The 14,525-nt window shown below is 42.8% G+C and overlaps 1 protein-coding gene across 11 annotated transcripts in view; it reads left to right on the top strand.

Moving 5' to 3' along the window:
* The window catches only part of LOC119021333 (glutamate receptor-interacting protein 2-like), a 264,095-nt gene that overhangs the window by 201,039 nt on the left and 48,531 nt on the right, over positions 1 to 14,525 (top strand). The gene's annotated exons all lie outside the window — the stretch shown is intronic.

The following is a 14,525-nucleotide window of genomic DNA, read 5'->3' as shown; positions in this document are numbered from 1 at the left end:
GTGATTTTGTGATGCTCAAAAAATATATATATCCACCGTTTTACACCCTTTTCTTTCACAATAAGCGTGTGGTGGGGAAAAGTACATTTAGGCCCGTGTGCATCAGGTGATGTTAAAGACAACTCTGTAAAATTTGCCTCAAAGCCTGGCGCTCATCCTGGGGGCTTGTTTGGTCTATGAAGAGAGGGGTATTGTGGGTAAATAAGGGATGGTAGGTTGCAAACGCTTTGCCAGATCTTAGCAGCAGATCTGAGCCTCAAACAAACTTACATGCAGCCGAGACATTTCAGCGTAAAGGTGTTTTGTTTGGTTTGTTTCTCCCTCAAGTCAAATCCCGTCCACGTCTGGGGGGTTGAAGAGTTCGACTGCAAAAAGTAAATATTGATGATGCTCGTTGAGTTTTCTCCTCTGCTTTTCTGCTTGGATTGCTGTAGATGGTTCTTCAATTTGGTCCCAGTTGAACTTCCATATGCAAAAAATGCCTCCGGTGATATAGACCAGCTGCTACTCTTCCAACCACCAACATGTTTTTTTTTTTTTGTTTTTTTTTTGCTGCTCACACATTGAAAGAGAGAAGAAAGCAGTTTCACGTTTTACTAGTTTAGTAGTTTACTTAAAGTTTCTTCTCAAGATGTATCAGTAGCGTAACGGGCGCGGCTATGTATCTCCCAGGTGTAAAGACTTGGATTAGCTTCTTACTGGGTAGCTAACTTTCTGGTAAAGTGCTTTCCTTCAGCTCTGTTAGCATTATTTCATTTAAGTATTCAAGACACATTCACAGTCAGGACTCGCAAATACGACACGAGCACGGGGCTGGTTTTTACTCTCTTCCTTTATAATATACTCTACTGTAATGGAGTTAGAGAGATGCATCAGGGGTATTAATAAGGTGAGCAGCATCCTATTTCATGCACCGATGAGCATAGTGGGAGCTATATTCTCTGCAATGGCCTCGGAGACTAACTAAGCTGATAGCGGTGCTGGGAATGTGCTAAAAAGTCAGAAAGCTGCTTTTAAATCTTTGGGTCTAATGTAGACCGACATTATGGAGGTCTCGCATTTCACTGCACGCTTTGTTAAACTGCCTCCGCTCTTTTGGCTCCATCCTCAAGAGGGATTAATTGGAAAAGTCAAGCAGTTAAAAGAAAGTGTTGCAGAAACAGCAGGTTAGAGACGTTTCAGACTTGATTGGGTTGCGATGTCTTCAATCCCTTCCTTGCTGTTTGCTGGTATTCTTTAGAAAACAACTAAATGTACACACAGCTTCTCATTACTATTTGTGTTGTCTGGATTGTTTTTTTTTCTGCGATTGATTTCATCTTGAAGATTTGAGCAGATGAAATGCTAAGGCAGGAGGAGAGAGATGAAGGAATAAATGAACGACGAGGGGTTTTGTCCCCCCGGCCTCGGCTTTCCGCCGTCTGCTCGCGTTGATCCACTTCATTTTCTGAGCATTACCGCGCTGACCGCTCAGAGAATTTAATAGCGACTGTTGTGAGGCGGCGAGTGTGCTGGATGTTATCATCAGCTGTGCATGACGCGTGCAGTTTTTCTCTGCTGTTGCCTGCAAACTGCGTTTTTTTTTTTTTTTTTTGTGCTCAGCATGTTGGAGCCATAATCCTGCAGGAGGGAGTGTGTGAGCGTGATGGCAAACAGCAAAGAACAAGAACTTGCTGCACATTTTCACGCCTGCTGTACGTGCACACACTGATAACACGTTTTCGTTGCAGGTTGCACTTGAACACTTCGAAACAAAACGTGCGTCTTCGTGTGATTCTCCTCTCAGCTCCTCCCTCCGTCATTTACATTTCAAGGCGTTCAGATAACCTCTCGCAGCGTTGCAGTACGTCACGGCGGAGCTGATGGAGAGCAGATCACGTGACCTGCGACTGTCTGTCTCACCACTTACCTCTTGTTGTTTTTATCTCTCATCTCGTCGTCTCCCTCCGCCGGCCCTCTGCTGAACCTTGTCAACAGAGTTAACTGAGCGTCATGTCGGATCCGAGGCAGAGAAACTGAAATGTAACTTCAAAGGAGTATTTGATGTTTTTTTTTTTTTTCCTGCCCTGCACCTGACAAGCTGTTTTCTCCTCACGCCGGCTTCTCTTCAGCTGTGAGCCGTTTTCCTTTTCTTGCTTTTGTTTGTTCGTGTTTTTAGGGAGGTTTGCCTCCTCTTATGGAGGATTTAGTGACACTTTATGTGTCAAACAGTTGGGAATCAACACACATGCGCAAGACTCTGTGTTTTCTGTTGGATTGCGACTACCAGGTGTGTCTTTAAGCTTTCATAGTTTCTGTTTTCTACTCAGGAAGTAGAGTCGATGAGTATTTAGTCCATTGGACCTTCATATAGGGGCCCAGAGATCAAACTTTATATCTGTTTTTTCCTTTAACTCGTCCATATTTTGGTTGTTTTTACCACATTGAGTGCTGGTGCAGTCAGTCAGCCTGTGACGTGATCTCCTGTAACCTTCACCTCGCTCTGCAGTGCACACACCAGCTCGTCAGATACAGCAGCCTGGTCTGTGGCCTCCAGCTTCACATGATGCTGCCCGACCTGCCCCTCCAGCGTCCATTCTGCACGATCAGGTCAAGTTAGCAATAATTTGTATCGCGCAACGTCTGGTTATTGTCAAACAGTCGCAGTTTGGTTCAGTTTAGGAAAAACATCACCGCACTCAGCCACATTACACGTCTACATAAAGTCAGCTATGAGGGTAGTATGTCACATATATATATATATATTACACAAATTGGTTGAATGATTTACTTTTGACTTCCTTGTGGACACAAACCCCAGTCTCCAGGAAAATATCCTGATGTGTACGACCCATTCAACCCGACCCAAACACTTCCTGACCCTCTCACTCTTTATATTCCATTTTAAATCCACCTGGCAGCAGGAATCTGTTAAGATGGAGGTCGATGAAGTTAGAATATAAGATTCCTCATAGCCATGCTTATGGGAATATGCAACAGATTTTTAGGAGGAAGAATCAGTCTTTAACACATGCTAGTTTCTTTCTGTGACTTATATTCCTGCGTCACGTCGCTCTACGTACGTTTGCGTCCGTCCTCAGACTGATCGTCCTCCAGCGAACGAGCTCTGCGTGTCGTCAGCTTCAGGAAGTTTTTACACAGATGAAGTTTAGAGCTCTGAGAGAAGAGGGCGGGAAAAAAAAAAAAAAAGAATAAGAGTGGATTCATAGAGGGAGAGAGAAAAAAAGATGAGATCATTAGAGCTAAAGCAGCAGTGACTCCCCTCTTCAACTCCCCCCTCTCACCCCGATGCCCACCTATCCATACAGGCTGCAATTAACCACAACAGAGAAGCCATTAACCGTCCTAATTACAGCGAGTTCCTTCCATAGCCGCTCTATATGTGTGGGTGAGAGAAAGCTCTGTGTCTGTGTGTGTGTGTGTGTGTGTGTGTGTGTGTGTGTGTGTGTGTGTGTGTGTGTGTGTTGATGGCTAAGAGGATGTTTAAAAAATGTGCAAGGGGTGACTGAGTTTGTGCGTGTTTGTGTGTTTTCTGTACGGAAACTGTGCAAATCCTGTATTTAATTTTCACATGTTTTTTTGTCAGCCTGTGGTTTATTTGCTCAGCGGGTGTGAAGGGGAAGGGGGGGGTACTCAGTGTGTGTGTGTGTGTGTGTGTGTGTGTGTGTGTGTGTGTTAACCACGGTCGCACTGTGCCAGCGTTGTCGAGGACAATAGCTAATTACACATCTTCATCGCCTTCAGCATCATAATAACCGCAATCAGACAGCCTGGCGTTTAGTAACTCGGAGGTTTTGTGCGTGTTCGTTTCATATGTGCGTGTCCGTATACGTCGCACACAGACACACACACAAATGCACACTCTCGCTCTCTCTGAACCACAAACACACCTCTATTACATAGTCTATAAAGTATAATGATGGAGAGAGCGATTAGATATGAGACCTGCCCTAAAATATACGATTTCTCTCCATCACACACGCAAACACACACACACACACACACAGACAGACAAATACACAAACACAAATACATTTGCTGCAGCTCCTGGCGACATTCACAATCTTTCTGCTTTCAGCTGTGCACTGTGTGTGTCCAACATGTGTTCAGAAATGAAAAGTAGGCATTTTGTGGTATGATTGCAGGGAGCCTTTTCATAAAGAGTTGGTGGAAGAAATTAAGGAGAAAAAAGACTTGAAATGATTTTAGCTGTAAACGTGTTGTTTGAAAGCTGGATAAAAACTAGTTGACAACTAAAAATGCCACTCCTGAGTTAAAACAATGAAAATCAATCCCATGAAAAGACCAAAACCAACTCTCAGAATGTTAAACCTTCCCCACAGAGTCTCTGACGTCAAGCTCCAAACACATTTGTTCCGACTCAAAACTTAAAATCCTTATAAATGGACCACAAATATTCCTTTATTGGTTTTATATAAGTCAGTTACGTCGACAGCAGAACCGTCTAGTTCTTCCTCATAAAGGAGTAAACAGTGTTATTTGGTGCCTGGGAGATTGAGTCAAAATGAACTACGTTGTTGATGCTCGTGATGAAGGAACATGTCATTCAGCACAGCAACAGTGTGACTCACTGATGTGCTCTTTGTTCGACAACAATGGGCACAAGAGAACGAGGATGGATGTATTATACTTGATGATAGGATCAGTTCATTGTTGGTTTGTTAACACTAATGAAAATCACCTCGTGCTTTACTTCCTGCTGCAAAGACGACTAAAACTCTATTTTGGTAAGTGGGGCGACTAGAAGTACTTCAGGTTACAGAAAAAGATATGCAAGAAGCATATCTTAAACAACCTGTCTGCTGGAATCAATGCTCGCAATGCTTCAACTTCCCGTTTAGCCTGAACTTTTTATCTTTTGTCACAACGTTGTGATACAGGTCCGGTTAGATTTGCAAAAGCTTCATGGCTGCTGAAGATGTCCGCCGGTCTCACCCGGTTTTGGCGGCACTGAAACAGATGGAAAAGTCTCGAGGTATCCCTTAAAAGAAATATCCAGAGGTGTGACTGTTTGGCGTCCTTGATGCCGCCACCGTCTCCTCCACCTGTGGATGCGACAGGTGGCTGATATGCACATGATGTGAAGGTGATATGCAGCGATATGCAATAACTTCAACGGTCAACACAGTTTCTGTACAGCCACGCTCGGATCATGCTCAGTTAAACATGAGAATATTCTCTATGGCAGCCAACAAGAAAGCACAAGAAATAATGGAAACTTTACAGACACTGTGAGTTGACAATCTAGGGAACGTCATTGTGATGCGTTTGTAATTTCATCCAGTTAAACTGAGTTATTGTCGCTGAAAGAGCTACAGGAAAGTTTCCTGAAAGTGTCGATCGACTATGTAAAGTACAAACTGAGAAGATAACGCTGGTATTTTAGAATCAGAGGATTCTTTTCAGGCTCATTGTTCTGCCGGTCCGAACGTATTGTAGCTGCAGAGCGAGCAGGTGCTTCTGTTTCTTTATCTGAACTCTTCAGCAGGACGCTCGCTCGCTCGCTCGCTCGCTCCGTATTGTGACGCCTACCTGGTCGGTTCGCTGAATGGCCGGTTGATTATAATAGAGCGTCGGCTTAAATGCTCTTATTCAAGAAAATGAAATAGGCTGAGTGCGTTCACTTCATTCAATTCAAACTCCTTTCAGTGGCATCTTGTGTTTTCTTCTCATGTGCCCAGATAAGCCTCGCTGAGTATCGCTGCTCTTTATTTCCCGCAGCAGCGTCACTTCTAATACAGACGTGGGTACCTGGCAGCTGCCCAGAACAAACACAGCACACTCCTGTGGTCCCGGCTCATTCCTGACTGTTATTCCTATTAACTCAGACAACAAAATATCATAATGGGGCGACATTATTATGCTAATTTTCACTATTATGTGGAGTGTTAGTACCTCCTGGACATTCAATCGTTGTTGCAGCCTTGCAAACACACTCGACCGTTTTGAGGTTCTCATTAAGTGTTCACAATAAGAAACATTTTGATGTCATCGGGGTCGTATTAAATCTTGTCCCAGTCATGATTTGCTCACAGATGAATCACACTTTCATACGCGCTATAGACAGAAGAGGATGGCTGCTGCTGTCGTTCTATTAATGCATCAGTGTTTTGTTGTTGCAGATGAAACCCGGGGGACAAACTGAAAAGGTGTGCTGAGTTTATAAGTGCAGTTTTTTTAAAAAATCCTTTTTGTGTCCTCGATTCGAAATGTTTCAATATCTTTTGTTCCAAAAGCAGCGATGTTTTTCCCTCTTTCACTATGTTTTCTTCCAAGACAGATAAAAATGCACTTTTGGGTTACTGAACTCAGAAGTGGAAATCACAAATAATCACGAGGTTTCTGCAATTTGAATCTTTGAATAATACCCTTCCGTGTGCGAAACTGAAAAACCCATTCATGGTCACAGTCATTCTTAGCTGTTTTTATATATACATATATATTTAAATAGCCATTTTATTGATTCAGCAATAAGAAGACAAACTAGGTGAGTTCCAGATGGAGTAAAAGCTTTTCAATCATGAGAGCTGTAACATCCTCACAAATGAAAAAAGACATTTAATTCTCAATTGTTACAGCAGTTTTATTGCTGATTGATGGTCACAGCATTATTAACATTACATACTGTTCATACAGAAACTGAAAGACTGAACAGAACAAATATATTGCACTGACTTGATGTGAAAATCAAACTACAACCGAGGCTTTTTTTTGTGAATGTATATGAGTCAAACCTTAAAAGAGGCACTTTTAAGATTTACCGTGTTTTCGTTTTCAGGTCAAACTCATTTTCAATGGGAGTGCTACGGGCGCTTTTATGATAGAATCAAAATCTCTATTTTTAAAACAGTAAGAAGACTCGACACAACATGAAACTTTGCTGGTAGCATCACCAGGGTCTCTACACATGAACACCAGCACTGACAACATTGTTTGTGTACACAGAGTTACTAAAAAGAAAGTTTTTGAACAACTCATGTTAGCAGCAGCTTGTTCCGCTCGCCGCCGTCCCGCCAGTGGAGAAGAGTCGATCTCAGAATGTGACGTAACCTGGAGGACAGTTAAGGTGGAACTACTGTCTTCCAGCAACAACTATCCACACCAGATCTCACGTGACTTTTCCTGCTTTTGATTTTAGTTTTGTTTCTTATATGAGGCTCCTTTTTCAACTTCAAGGTCAATATTGTTTTTCACTAACGACAAAACAACAAATTATCCGCATTTATATGGAACTAAGCTTTAGGAGCGTTCCACCTTAACTGTGTCAAATGAGTTTGACCGGAAAACGATCTTTCATGTGCCTCATTCATAGTTATTATGCGTTTACACGAGGGTTTGACTCGGGTACATTCACAAAATAAAAGCCTAGGTTGCATTGTGGCGAGAGTTTTGCTTTAACATCTTGATGTGAAACTTAATCAAAAGTTCCTGTGGTTCATCGCTGTAGAAATATTTTCAACAGTGTGCTGAAAGGCATCTGGGAAGTGTTTCATCATAGTGGACTGAACTTGTTTGAGTTCACCTCTCATCCAAGAGGCTTCTTCAGTTCTGACTAACTGGAGGGGAGTCGCAGGCTTTTAAACCCTGTGTGGGAGTGTCCTTACAGAGACACGTGCGAGCTCTGAGTTTGGGAGTCGTTAGAGTCTCTTGTGGGTTGTTGACTCAGCCGGGCTTCATGTGGGTTTCTGGGACTAGGTGAGCCCATGTGTGAATGGTTGTTTAGCTGTCTGAGGAGGGAACTCGGTACTCAGCTGTAGGTGGGTGATGAGTAACGTCGTAGGACACCTCCAGTTTGATGTCTTCAAGAAACTGAAACGGGTCCAGTTGCCCACGATGCAGCACTTTCATCAACATATCACAAAGCCTCTTCTCTCACATTTCCATCAGCCAGCCAGTTCCAAAAGAGTGAGACTTACTTTATTTTTCCTTCTTTGCTTAGAGAAACGATTCGAACACACATTTTGTACGATGTGATTACTTGAGATTGTTTTCAGCAGAACCTGTGGGTCCACTCTGTTTACAGGCTTAATCACAACCCAATCTCGAGAATAAATGTTCGCTACGTTCACAGCTGAATTTAATTTGGCTTAACATAACCTGTTTTTCGTCTGGAACAGCCTCGTAGCTTGTTGTAACACCACGTCCGACTCCTCCACCTCATGTTTTACAATAATGTACAATATCTGGTTCAACCTTGGACGTATCTGTGATTCTGCAGAAACATTAAGCGCTGACAGTATATCCTGGCGACTGGGTTGACACTCACTGACGTTGGTAGCTGGTAGCAGATTCTAAAGGTCATATTCAGTCAAGATTTAATGTGCCCTTCTTTGTACAGATGTTATGTGAATGTTTTGTGTTCATTGAAGCGTGAAGGTGGCTCCACATTGCTTACAAAAACCAACAGGCTTTTAGATGCCGATAAAAACCCTGTTTTGTATTTCAAACAAACCCACATGGTCCGAACCCGACCCATACATGATGGCCCCCGACAACATTACAGGCTTTTTGTTGTTGTTGTTCAGAATCGTCTGATTCAGGGTCGATCTGAGGTGGAGGAGCTCAGCCGTGAACTCGATTTTTGAGTGGCCTCGTTTTGAAGAGTCTAGTAGCTACAGTGACTACAGCACACACAGCTTGTCCAATTTCATGTTCCTAAACACACACAAACACTAATCTGCAGTGGCACTGCCTTAGCATCACTATGTTTGAGCTGTGTGTGCGTGAGCGTGTGTGTGTGCGTGTGACATCCAAAATAATGAGGTAAAACTTTGATCATAATGCAGGTCCGCCCACACATCCTCATCCCTGTCACATACGGAGAAATCACGTCAGCACTCTGTATTAATGTGTGTGTTCTCTCTTTAGTGTGGCTTCTGCAAATATAAGATGCACCACAAGCTCTGTGTGTGTGTGTGTGTGTGTGTGTGTGTGTGTGTGTGTGTGTGTGTGTGTGTGTGTGTGTCTTTACCTATGTAAACCAAGAATCCACAGTCCAGATAGATAATGTAAGTTCACGACCGAAGTCCGCATCAAACACAGCAGTGCCCTCTGGCTAAGTGTGTGTGTGTGTGTGTGTGTGTGTGTGTGTGTCTGTGTGTGTGTGTGTGTGTGTGTGTGTGTGTGTGAGAGAGAGAAAGAGACTGACAGATAAAGAGGAGCAGAGATTGTGTGTTTGAATGTATTTGTATAATTATGTGACGTTGCCCTGAGTGTCTGTCAGAGCATGCTCCTGTGTGTCTTCTGTGTTTAGTGTATGTGTGAACCTCACAACTCTGTGTGTGTGTGTGTGTGTGTGTGTGTGTGTGTGTGTGTGTGTGTGTGTGTGTGCAGCTGCAGACTGCCTGGAGCGCTGTCTCTCTCTCTCTGTCTGGCTGTCTGGTCCGTTGCCTGTCTCGTAGGTTTTCTGGTGACCTTGAGGCAAAATGTATGATAACTTGACGCGTATGCACGTCAGTGTTTCCACCGTGTGTGTGTGTGTGAGTGTGTGTGTGTGTTAATGAAGTCGGTTGTAGCTCGAGAGGACGTGTTAATTGAAAAGGAAACACATGGACCTATATTAAAATATATTATTGACAAAGAAATGCTCCAACTTTTTGTGAAATATAGGCTGCTTGTCAGGAGTTATATGAGGATCTCCATTTAAAAAAATAATTAGACCTGATAGCATGAAGCCTAAAAAGACACTAAAAAGGAAAACATCTTGAATCACTTCGTTATGTGTTTGTTTGCTGAGTGTTTTGCTGAAAAAGCCTGCTGATGGTCAGTATTTAGTTTCATTGCTCGGGCAGGTAATATATTTTGGGAGTTTTTTTTGTTCCATCTGTTGAAATGCTTTATACTTTCCAACCACGTTCAGTAAAAATCAAAGTGTCTGACATTAAAGGAAAAAGTCTGAGATCTGTGGCTGTCGCAGGCCTTCACCAATCATTTCATCTGGCACTCACACTCACTAACTCTGCAGCTAACTTTTACTAGTTCAAACATATTTACTTCAACAGCTGTGACTGTGTCCTTTGTTTGTGGTCATTATGATCATGATCATGTTCTCTTACACGTGGAGAAGACGTGAAAACGTGATTATCAGAGAAAACGCTCTGTGGATTTGGAGGGAGGCTGAAGGGAGGGACTACAGTTTTTTTGATACAAAATCTCACAGACTGGTTTCTCTAACATTAACAACCCCAACTTTAGGGTTAAAGCTGAGTGTTTTTTTAATTCTACATGTCTTCGATTTGCAATTGACAGAATGGCTTTTGAGCAGTGAATACCAGGTTGGAGCTCGGCTAGCTGAATTACCTTTCATCCGTTTGGGTAAACGCCACAGAGCTACACTGACAGCAACTTTACGAGAGTAGGATTCATGCCAGTCTCCTCATCTGACTGTCATTAGGCAAACAAAGCACATTTGCACAGATCACAGAAAGATCGAGCAGGAAACATATTGCAAAAGACGCTATGATGCAAAAGATTCAGGTCATCTGTTGCGAGCACGCCGAGGTTTAAGTGTTTTCTGTCAGTGTTGATCTGCCAAACCGCCCTGTGATGTCATATTATCCTGTATGTTTCAGCAGCACGCAGGTGGTGATGGTGGTGTTGGCTGTTACTGTCGAGTCTGACACGTTTGGCCTCTTTTTTGACATGGTATTCGTGTTTATTTGGCGCCATGCTTTTGCAGACGGTTTGTTTCTTCGAGCTCAGCGCTGGGTGTGAAAAATAACCAAAGATTTTGCTCTGCACAAAAACCTCTGGGACTTCTCTGTCAGCTTTCTAAATACAAAATACTCCCCAGTGGTTTCACACCAATTCACACCTCGATTAGTGAGAACATGGCCGCTCTCACATAACAGCTGCCGTATGGGACTCAGATCAGACGTTTAGGTTGAAACTTGAGGAAATTGCATGAAAAGTGACTTTTACAAACATCTAGGATATATTACAAGTCAGCTATTACCAGTCTTTCAGTGTGAACCACTCAGAGAAGTTCCCCACCAGAACAGATTTAACCTACAGGAACATTTTGTCGTGCAGTTTTTGGTGAAGAGGACCCTAAAAACTGCTCCAGGATTATGTGGCGGCGGCGAGGTGGGAGGGGTTTGTGGAATCCGACGGTCGCGTCTCTTTCCGTCTCAGGTGTCGGCAGCTCAGCCTCGTCCTCAGCAGCCTCCACTGAGCCTGCACGCGTTGTTACTGTACACGTAATGTTTCGTGTGTGAAGGTTTCGGTGAAAGCTTGAGGGAATCCTCCGAGATGCTACAGAGCGCTGTCTGTTAGCATTCGCATCACGCATGCATGCACATACATAGACAGACACACAACTACACACACACACACACACACACACACACACACACACACAAGCCTTTCAGGTGTTTTTTGTATAAAGCTCGATGTTTTAAATCTGACCGGGGTGTTTGTTTGTTTTTTTCACATACAGCCCTGTAAAACAAGCAGGAGACACTGCACCTGTAGTTTGTACTTGTGTGTGGATATAAAGAAATTCAATTCTAAAGGTGAGCGAGCTGAAATACTTTTACAGAGAGGAATCATTACGGTAATAAGATGGAAGTAGCAATCTAACTTTAAACTAATCTTAGATGAACCAATTCATTTAAAAGAGGAGACTAGCCGGAAATGAAATCGATTCAATGCAAATATTTACTGCAGTTATTGAGACGTTTGTCTGACTGCATCCGCTTTCTGTCTCTGTTTCTTCTCTCTATCTGTTTTATCTTTTATTTTCAGGGGAAAGGCCGTTTAACTTTTGGGATGGCACAGAAATCAATGTGTCTTCTTTTTTTGGTTCGTGCAGCAGTGAATGAGCCTTGAGCTCTTCAAGTGCACCATTTGGAATCACACAGTATGTTATCGGCTTTTTAATGGCTGCGTTTTGGGTATATTATCTGAAATGGCCTCTGATAGTCATGTGGGCAGAGTAAAACTGACAGATGTTCCGGTTTAACCGTTACTTTGAAAGCAAAGGGCCCCATCCCTCTTGCAGTGCTGTTAGCATGGTGAGCTATCCGGCAGCCAAAGAAAAGAACTGGCTGTAAAATTTGTTCACTGAAGATACAACTTAGATTTAACATTTCCTACAGTGACACAACAGTTCTACCACGTTCCTCCACTGATCAGCAGGTTGCAAGACACGCTGCAGCAAAGCCAGGGAAGAAGAAGAAGAAGAACAAGAAGAAGAAGAAGAAGAAGAAGAACAAGAAGAAGAAAAAGAAGAACAACAACAACAAGAAGAAGAAGAAAAAGAAGAAGAACAAGAAGAACAAGAAGAAGAAGGAGAGTAATCGTCCATGTTAACCACTCTGGATTTATAACACTTGCAAGAATCAGTCTTGTAAATGTTTTATGAGGAAGGAAGTGCACTCGACACGTTTGTTAGAACTCAAGGATACACATAATGCATTTTAATGAGCAGCACTGGATGTAAATATAACTTTTCAGTTTGCTTACAAAAGCTCAACAGGGTATCTTTAATGTAAGACATGACTATGTGGACATTGTTTAATGCACAGCATCTGTTTCTACGACTTTAAACAAAGGGGGGAAAAGAATAATGACACATTGAATTTTCAAAATAAAACATCGGTAGTTCTGAGCAGCAGGCATTTAAGAGACTCAGTCAGCAACTGCTGTTGGATTCTCGCTAATGAAGCTGAACCTTCTTTTAAATAATGTGTTAGATCTTTACGATGACATCCATCTTTTCGTCTGTCTTTCCACCTCGCACATGTTCCAGTCATTACGGTCTCTGCTTGAGGAGATGCTCTTGCTGCAAGCGTCATGCCGCTGCCTCTGCTGCAGGTGGAAAACCTGGCCCGATGCCTCGTCTATAACTCAACCTGTTCAGTAAGCTGACAGCGCCAGCAGTCATTAGCCTAATCGCATTCAAATTATTCACAGAGAGACGCTGATTTTTCAGGCAGGAGTTGGAGAAGAGGCAGCGGGAAAAGAGGCCTAAAAAAGAAAATGTGTCGCTGACGTGTGAATCCATACAAACGGACTATTAGTGCTTACAGATCGCAAGAAACAAAACGCCTGTAGTGACAAACATGTTTGCGGTGTGCTGATACCCCAGACACACACACCTCTGGCACGAGACGTGTGTGTGTGTGTGTGTGTGTGTGTGTGTGTGTGTGTGTGTGTGTGTGTGTGTGTTCGGAGGACCGGGCTGAGGATTCATTTTGCTGGGAGGGAATAGTTGTGACTAAAACAGTTTGTCTTACATCCAGTCACAGAGACGGAGAGGGGCCACGCTGCCTAAAGCTTCCTTTATGTCGCACTGTGTGTGTGTGTGTGTGTGTGTGTGTTTGTGTGTGTTACTGTTTATATAACAGTGTGTGCAGGGCTTGTGTCTACGTATTCCTGTGTGTTTTGTGCGGCTGTGCTCATGCAGGTATACATTTGGCCTAAATCCTTTTTGGGTATGCATCACTCACAGCTGCCAGAGGCTGTGCGTGTTTGTTTTTATGCATGTGTTTCTGTTTGTGTGTGTGTGTGTGTGTGTGCGTGTGTGTGTGTGTGTGTGTGTGTGTGTTGATGAGCAGTCCTCTGGGGTCCATTATGCCTGTGACAGCCCCGCCACAGCAGGGGAAAAGCAGCCAGCCAGATAACTTATGAAAGCGATTTAAAGCTAAATTGAATCCACAAGTTATGAATTATTAAACTTATTACACCTCTGTGAAGATCGCTAAACTCCGGAGCACAACAACAATGGCCTCCTTTCCGCTGTCACTGCTGGGAAGAGAACTGATTTCTAAGCATTACCAGTGGGGAAAGTGCTGCATATTTCAAAAGGTGTTAGATGGCAGGGAAATGTGTCACGTACGGAAATTATCAGAGGGGGAAACGCTTTAAAAATTGGGGTGGTGGAAGGAGGGAATGTACTTTACAAAGTGACGTTTGTTTGGTTATTTTATGACATTTCATCGTCTTCAAGTTAGGAAGAACTTCAGAAGTCTGACCAAGTATACGGAAAATATTATTATCTTTATGACCTGACTTTGTAATCAGGAGGTGAATGGGGATGGTGAAGCCAGTGACCACAGTTCAAGACAGTGCTCCAGCATTTGCAAATTCGAAAACAGTGGATGTTTTTGTTGACGGACCGGAGCGTTTTTACATTTACAACATCACTGGAAAGTTTTAATGAGACCTAGAGACCATTTGCAGGTGTGTGTGCTGTGACGTCAGCAGGTGATTTTAATGACATCTTGGTACATCTCTCATCGTGTTTTCGGCAAACAAAACAGTTATTTTCATTTTAAAAGATTGATATTTTCCTCGCTTTTAGTTAGTGTTTTTTGTGGCTACACCAAACCAGACCATAAGCACGGTGTTGTCTGATGATAACATTTAAAACTGAACTTAAAGAAACATAAAGTTATTACTTTTCAGAAACATACATTGCCAACATTATTCTGGGAATTGTTTTGTAGATTTAATTCTGATGTAGTTGGTAGATTGAGTAGGTACACGTCAACATGAACATC

Source organism: Acanthopagrus latus, chromosome 6 (assembly GCF_904848185.1).
Source record: "Acanthopagrus latus isolate v.2019 chromosome 6, fAcaLat1.1, whole genome shotgun sequence".
NCBI lineage: Eukaryota > Metazoa > Chordata > Actinopteri > Spariformes > Sparidae > Acanthopagrus > Acanthopagrus latus.
Note: the sequence above shows the minus strand (reverse complement) of the source record. Positions and strands in the feature narration are given on the sequence as shown.